Below are 7,487 nucleotides of genomic sequence, written 5' to 3'. Positions count from 1 at the left end.
CAGATTGAAAACCACCCAATTCATTTCACTCAGATAATGTCAACTCTAAAACCACACATGGAACCCTAGTGTATAAAAAAGATTTTAAAAACGAAGCATCTCTGGTTGAGGAAGTGAGGAGAGCTTGTACTCACCTACTTGCTTTCCCCTCTTCCGCCCACCCCAATTCCTATTCCTCACCCTCAAATACATTTGGGGTCTCCGTGGAAACTAAGGGCCATACAACTCACTGAAAATCACTACTATTGTAATGCCCTAATTATTGAGAATCATAGCTGTGAAAATTGCAAACAAAACACTAACAAACTGAATTCAATTTAAAACAATTCTCTGCTATGACAATGAAGTAGGGTTTATCTCAGAGGGTGAAAATGGCATAAAAATAGAAAATATATTAATATGATATGGCATACCAGTAGATCCAATAAGAATTCCAGGGCTTCCCTGGTGGCGCAGTGGTTGAGAGTCCGCCTGCCGATGCAGGGGACGCGGGTTCGTGCCCCGGTCTGGGAGGATCCCACATGCCGCAGAGCGGTTGGGCCCGTGAGCCATGGCCGTTGGGCCTGCGCGTCCGGAGCCTGTGCTCCGCAACGGGAGAGGCCACAGCAGTGAGAGGCCCGCATACAGCAAAAAAAAAAAAAAAAAAAGAATTCCACATGCTAAGTTAAGAGATACTAAAAAATTTTAGTAAACTTAATGCTTACTGCTGATTTTTTAAGAATTTTATTTATTTATTTATTTATTTATTTATTTATTTATGTAATTGAGGTATAGTTGATTTACAATATTGTGTTAGTTTCAGGTGTACAGCAAAGTGATGCAGTATATATACTTTCAGTATATATATATTTATATATGTATATACACATATATTACATATACATATATACATGTATATATATGTATACTTGTTCAGATACTTCTATAGGATATTACCAGATATTGAACATAGTTCCCAGTGCTATACAATAAATCCTTATTTCTGATTTTTAAAAATTGCTAATAGAAGAAAATTTCCTTAACCCGACAGACGATCAGGTAAGGAACTATTTCTGGCTCTTAATGACATGAACTTCGGCTTGGGAAGCATCATCTTTTGGAGTGTCTGGTAAGGACTTGTATGGATAGGGCTGCAGGTGGGGGTACCAATCACAGGGCGAGGATTCACAGTAGTGCTTGCCGCGGAAAGGTAGTTCACTGGAGTGGTACCTGACATTGGCTTGAGCCATGAAGGTAGAAGAGATATTGAAAGTGACTGCAAGGTTTGAGGGTGAATTGAGGAGCAATTTCAGACTCAGAAATGGAGCAGAGGAGGAAGAGGAGGTTTGGTGGGTCGGGAAGAAAATTCCTGTTTTTGTCCATACTTCCACAACTCCACAGGTGATGTGAAGTGTGGAGAAATACTACTTCCTCAAAGAACACCATTGCTTTAGACTCAAGGTCTTCTAATACCCCAGGGAAATTTTTTTAATCATGAGCAAAACTTGGATTAATCACATGTCCTCTAATAAATGCTAGAGTTTGAGAATATGGATTCTAAATTCCAAGTGGCTGCTGGAGAAATCTCAGATACAAAGTGTGGTCTTGCATCCCTGAAAAACAACTCCACTACACGAGGCTGCACAATCAGAACAGTGAGAAAGTTAGGACAATAATTACTAGTACCACAATTACCATTATCATCCTGTGCCCGTGAACTAACAATAAGGAGAGAATATACCACTTTTGCTGAAAAGCAAAAGTCAAAAGATAGGGAGGAAAAGGGAGAGAAACACACTTTTTCTTCAATCATGGAGGAAATTGGGAGCTAAGTATGCCGGGAACAATTTAGGGGTAAAGGGAAGGGTTCCAGTAGCACAGATGACAATGGGCTAAGGGCACTGAGGAGACCCACTTGTCCCCAAATTTGCCCCTATTAATCTTGGTTCCCAAATCTTCCTAAATCAATTGTTAATACTTTGGGCAAGGGTGGCATAATAACATTTGTGAGCCTTAGAAAAATCAAGTTTCTATGGGGCACAAGAAATGACAGAGAAAATTTCCCTTACTTGGATTTTGTCTAGGCTCCAGTGGCAGATTTAGAGTGGGATTGGATTAGCGGAGGAAACAGGAGTAGGAGTTGGGGATGGAAGTGGCTCTGGGGAATCGTGACTCATTCCCTGATATTGGAAAAGGAGAGGATAAAAGAATGAGAGAAGAGATCCTCAAAGAACCTAAAAAAATCTACTTTCAAAGTAGTTTATTTTCTGTGATCTCATTTAATCTTCAACTTGTGAAGTTCCCTGCAAGTCCACCTTGGAAATCCTGGAGGGCCATAGTATAAGACTTCAGAAGGCCACAGAGCACTCCTAATTTTAGAGACAACACCTCCCCACAAAGCACATTAAAATCTACCCATGAGCCAAACAAAATGTAATTCATATAAAGCCCAGAAAGGGCTGAGGGGAGTTGAAGTTGACTAGCTGCCTAGGTTCCATCTTATAGACATTTAAACACATATTCATATTGATGTTTGAGTTGCCTTTTTCTATTGTAGAGCTCATGCATTTCCCCTGGTTTCTAACATGTCAGTAGGTCCTTTAAAGCTCAGCAACCTTAGTTAAGGAAACCAAAGTGCCTTGTGGATAAAATGACCAGGAGCTCTAATGTGCCAGCACAGGCTCCTGAATTCCCAGAGAATGTCTTGGCAGAATGCGATAAAAATGTGGGACCAATGGTGGCAACACCAAACTTAGAAGACTTATCTAAGGCAAACAAAACGGGGCTGTTGGCAAAATGAGTGGAGGGTGAGAGGCAAGGGATTTGGGGGGTAAAGTGGGTGATGGTACTCAAATAGCTTGCAACCAACCCCAGGGAAACTTCCCCCAAATTCCTCAAAAAAAATAGACGGTTTTCTTTTGCTGTGGGTGAGAAAAGCTCTTCTCCATTTTGACGGACACAGCTGTAGAGCAGATTCTCCCAACACCAGTCTGATTGGAAGGAAAGGAGGGTCAGAAGCTCCACCACTCCATTTGTAAAGTTTCTCACCTCTTCTTTCAGATTCTGGCCTCCAGGTGCACTTCCAGAGTCCAATCCCACCGAGGGAGCATCTTTGGGTTTTCCCAGGAGACCTTCAGCATGGTAAAGCTACAGCTTTAGCTACAGCTACTAACTTTGGGTTCTGTTTGTTCTTCTTTCTCTAGCTGCTTTAGGTGTAAGGTTAGATTGTTTATTTGAGATTTTTCTTGATTCTTGAGGTAGGCTTGTATTGCTATAAACCTCCCTCTTAGAACTGCTTTTGCGGCATCCCATAGGTTTTGGATTGTTGTGTTTTCATTGTCATTTGTCTCTAGGTATTTTTTGATTTCCTCTTTGATTTCTTCAGTGATCTCTTGGTTATTTAGTAACATATTGTGCAGCCTCCATGTGTTCGTATTTTTACCTTTTTTTTTCCCCTGTAATTGATTTCTAATCTCATAGCATTGTGTTCAGAAAAGATGCTTGATATAATTTCAATTTTCTTAATTTACTGAGGCTTGATTTGTGACCCAAGATGTGATCTATCCTGGAGAATGTTCCACGTGCACTTGAGAAGAAAGTGTAATCTGCTGTTTTCGGATGGAATGTCCTATAAATATCAATTAAATCTCTCTGGTCTATTATGTTATTTAAACCTTGTGTTTCCTTATTAATATTCTGTCTGGGTGACCTGTCCATTGGTGTAAGTGAGGTGTTAACGTCCGGCGCTATTATTGTGTTACTGTCGATTTCCTCTTTTATAGCTGTTAGCGGTTGCCTTATGTATTGAGGTGCTCCTATGTTGGATGCATACATATTTATAATTGTTACATCTTCTTCTTGGATTGATCCCTTGATCATTATGTAGTGTCCTTCCTTGGCTCTTGTAATATTGTTTATTTTAAACTCTAATTTATCTGATATGAGTACTGCTACTCCAGCTTTCCTTTGATTTCCATTTGCATGGAATATCTTTCTCCATCCCCTCACTTTCAGTCTGTATGTGTCCCTAGGTCTGAAGTGGGTCTCTTCTAGATGCCATATATATGGGTCTTGTTTTTGTATCCATTCAGTGAGCCTGTGTCTTTTGGTTGGAGCATTTAATCCATTCACGTTTAAGGTAATTATCGATATGTATGTTCCTATTACCATTTTCTTAATTGTTATGGGTTTGTTTTTGTAGGTTCTTTTCTTCTCTTGTGTTTCCCACTTAGAGAAGTTCCTTTAGCATTTGTTGTAGAGCTGGTTTGGTGGTGCTGAATTCTCTTAGCTTTTGTTTCTCTGTAAAGCTTTTGATTTCTCCATCGAATCTGAAGGAGATCCTTGCTGGGTAGAGTAATCTTGATTGTAGGTTCTTCCCTTTCATCACTTTAAATATGTCATGCCACTCCGTTCTGGCTTGTAGAGTTTCTGCTGAGAAATCAGCTGTTAACCTTAAGGGAGTTCTCTTGTACGTTATTTGTCATTTTTCCCTTGCTGCTTTCAGTAATTTTTCTTTGTGTTTAATTTTTGCCAATTTGATTACTATGTGTCTTGGCGTGTTTCTCTTTGGGTTTCTCCTTCCTGGGACTCTCTGTGCTTCCCGGACTTGGGTGGCTATTTCCGTTCCCATGTTAGGGAAGTTTTCGACTATAATCTCTTCAAATATTTTTTCGAGTCCTTTCTCTCTCTCTTCTCCTTCTGGTACCCCTAGAATGCGAATGTTGTTGTGTTTAATGTTGTCCCAGATGTATCATAGGCTGTCCTCATTTCTTTTCATTCTTTTTTCTTTATTCTGCTCCACGGCAGTGAATTCCGTCAATCTGTCTTCCAGGTCACTTATCTGGTCTTCTGCCTCAGTTATTCTGCTATTGATTTCTTCTAGTGTATTTTTCATTTCAGTTATTTTATTGTTCATCTCTCTTTCTTCTTTAATTCTTCTAGATCTTTGTCAACCATTTCTTGCATCTTCTCGATCTTTGCATCCATCCTTTTTCCAAGGTCCTGGATCATCTTCACTATCATGATTCTGAATTCTTTTTCTGGAAGGTTGCTTATCTCCACTTCATTTAGTTGTTTTTCTGGGGTTTTATCTTGTTCCTTCAGCTGGTACATAGCCCTCTGCCTTTTCATCTTGTCTATCTTTCTGTGAATGTGGTTCTTCACAAGAAATGTTTAACAAAGATCCAGAAGAGCTAAAGGATAAAAATACAGAGATGAACAACACAATAACTGAAATGAAATATACACTAGAAGGAATAAGTAACAGAATAACTGAGGCAGAAGAACAAACAAGTGACCTGGAGAATAAAATAGTGGAAATAACTACCACAGTGCAGAATAAAGAAAAAAGAATGAAAAGAATTGAAGGCAATCGCAGAGACCTCTGGGACAACTATAAATTCACCAACATTTGAATTATAGGAGTCCCAGAAGAAGAGAAAAAGAAAGGGTCTGAGAAAATATTGGAAGACATTATACTTGAAAACTTCTCTAACATGGGAAAGGAAATAGTCCCAAGTCCAGGAAGCAGTGAGAGTCCTATAGAGGATAAACCCTAGGAAAAACACATCAAGACACATGTTAAGCAAACTAACAAAGATTAAATTCAAAGAAAAAATATTAAAAACAGCCAGGGAAAAACAAAAACGAGCATAAAAAGGAATCCCCATAAGGTTATCAGCTGATTTTTCAGTGGAAACTCTTCAAGTGAGAAGGGAGTGGCAAGATATACTTAAAGTGATGAGAGAGAAAAACCTACAAGCAAGATTACTCTACCCAGCAAGGATTTCATTCAGATTCGATGGAGAGGTCAAAAGCTTTTCAGACAAGCAAAAGCTAAGAGAATTCAGCACCAGCAAACCAGCTTTACAACAAATGCTAAAGATACTTCTCTAAGCAGGAAACACAAGAGAAGAAAAAGACCCACATAAAACAAACTCAAAACAAGAAAATGGTAATAGGAACATACATATTGATAATAACCTTGAATGTAAATGGATTAAATGACCCAACCAAAAGACACAGACTGGCTGAATGGATTCAAAAACAAGACCCATATATAAGCTGTCTACAAGAGACCCACTTCAGACCTAAGGATACATACAGACTGAAAGTGAGGGGATGGAAAAAGATATTCCATGCAAGTGGAAATCAAAAGAAATCTGGAATAGCGATACACATATCAGGTAAAATAGACTTTAAAATAAAGACTGCTACAAGAGATAAGCAGAGACATTACATAATGATCAAAGGATCAATCCAAGAGGAAGATATAAGAATTATAAATGTTTATGCACCCAACATAGGAGCACCTCAATATGTAAGGTAAATGATAACAACCAAGAATGAGAAATCGATGATAATAATAACACAATAATAGTAGGGGACTTTAACACCCACTTACACCAATGGACAGATCATCCAAATAGAAAATAAATAAGGAAACACAAGCTTTAAATGACACAATAGACCAGATGCATCTAATTGATATTTATAGAACATTCCACCCAAAAGTGGCAGAATACACTTTCTTCTCAAGTGCACACGGAACATTCTCTAGGATAGATCACATCTTGGGTCACAAATCAAGCCTCGGAAAATTCAAGACAAGTGACATCATATCAAACATCTTTTCTGACCACAATGTTATGAGATTGGAAATCAATTACAGGAAAAAAAAACTGTGAAAAACACAAATACATGGAGGCTAAACTGTGTGCTACTGAATAACCAAGATATCACTGAAGAAATCAAACAAGATATAAAAAAAATACATAGAAACAAATGACAATGAAAACACAACGACCCAAGACCTATGGGATGCAACAAAAGCAGTTCTAAGAGGGAAGTTTATAGCAATTCAATCTCACCTCAAGAAACAAGAAAAATCTCAAATAAACAATCTAACCCTACACTTAAAACAACTAGGGAAAGAAGAACAAAGAAAACCCAAAGTCAGTAGAAGGAAAGAAATCATAAAACAGAGCAGAAGTAAATGAAGTAGAAATGAAGAAAACAATAGCAAAGATCAATAAAACTAAAAGGTGGTTCTTTGAGAAGATAAACAAAAATGGTAAGCCTTTAGTCAGACTTATCAAGAAAAGGAGGGAGAGGATGCAAATCCATAAAATTAGAAATGAACAAGGAGAAATCACAATTGACACCTCAGAAATACTAATGATTATAAGAGACTACTACAAACAACTATATACCAATAAAATGGACAACCACAAAGGAATGGACAAATTATTGGAAAGGTACAATTTTCCGAGACTGAACCAGGAAGAATTAGAAAGTATAAACAGACCTATCACAAGTAATGAAATTGAAACTGTAATTTAAAATCTTCCAACAAACAAAAGTCCAGGACCAGATGGCTTCACAGGCAAATTCTATCAAACATTTAGAGAAAAGCTAACACCGATCCTTCTCAAACTCTTTCAAAAAATTGCAGAGGGAGAAACACTCCCAAGTTCATTCTACAAAACCACCCATCACCCTGATGCCAA

Source organism: Mesoplodon bidens (assembly GCF_964165515.1).
Source record: "Mesoplodon bidens genome assembly, chromosome: 3".
Taxonomy (NCBI): domain Eukaryota; kingdom Metazoa; phylum Chordata; class Mammalia; order Artiodactyla; family Ziphiidae; genus Mesoplodon; species Mesoplodon bidens.
This window is presented reverse-complemented; position numbering follows the sequence as displayed.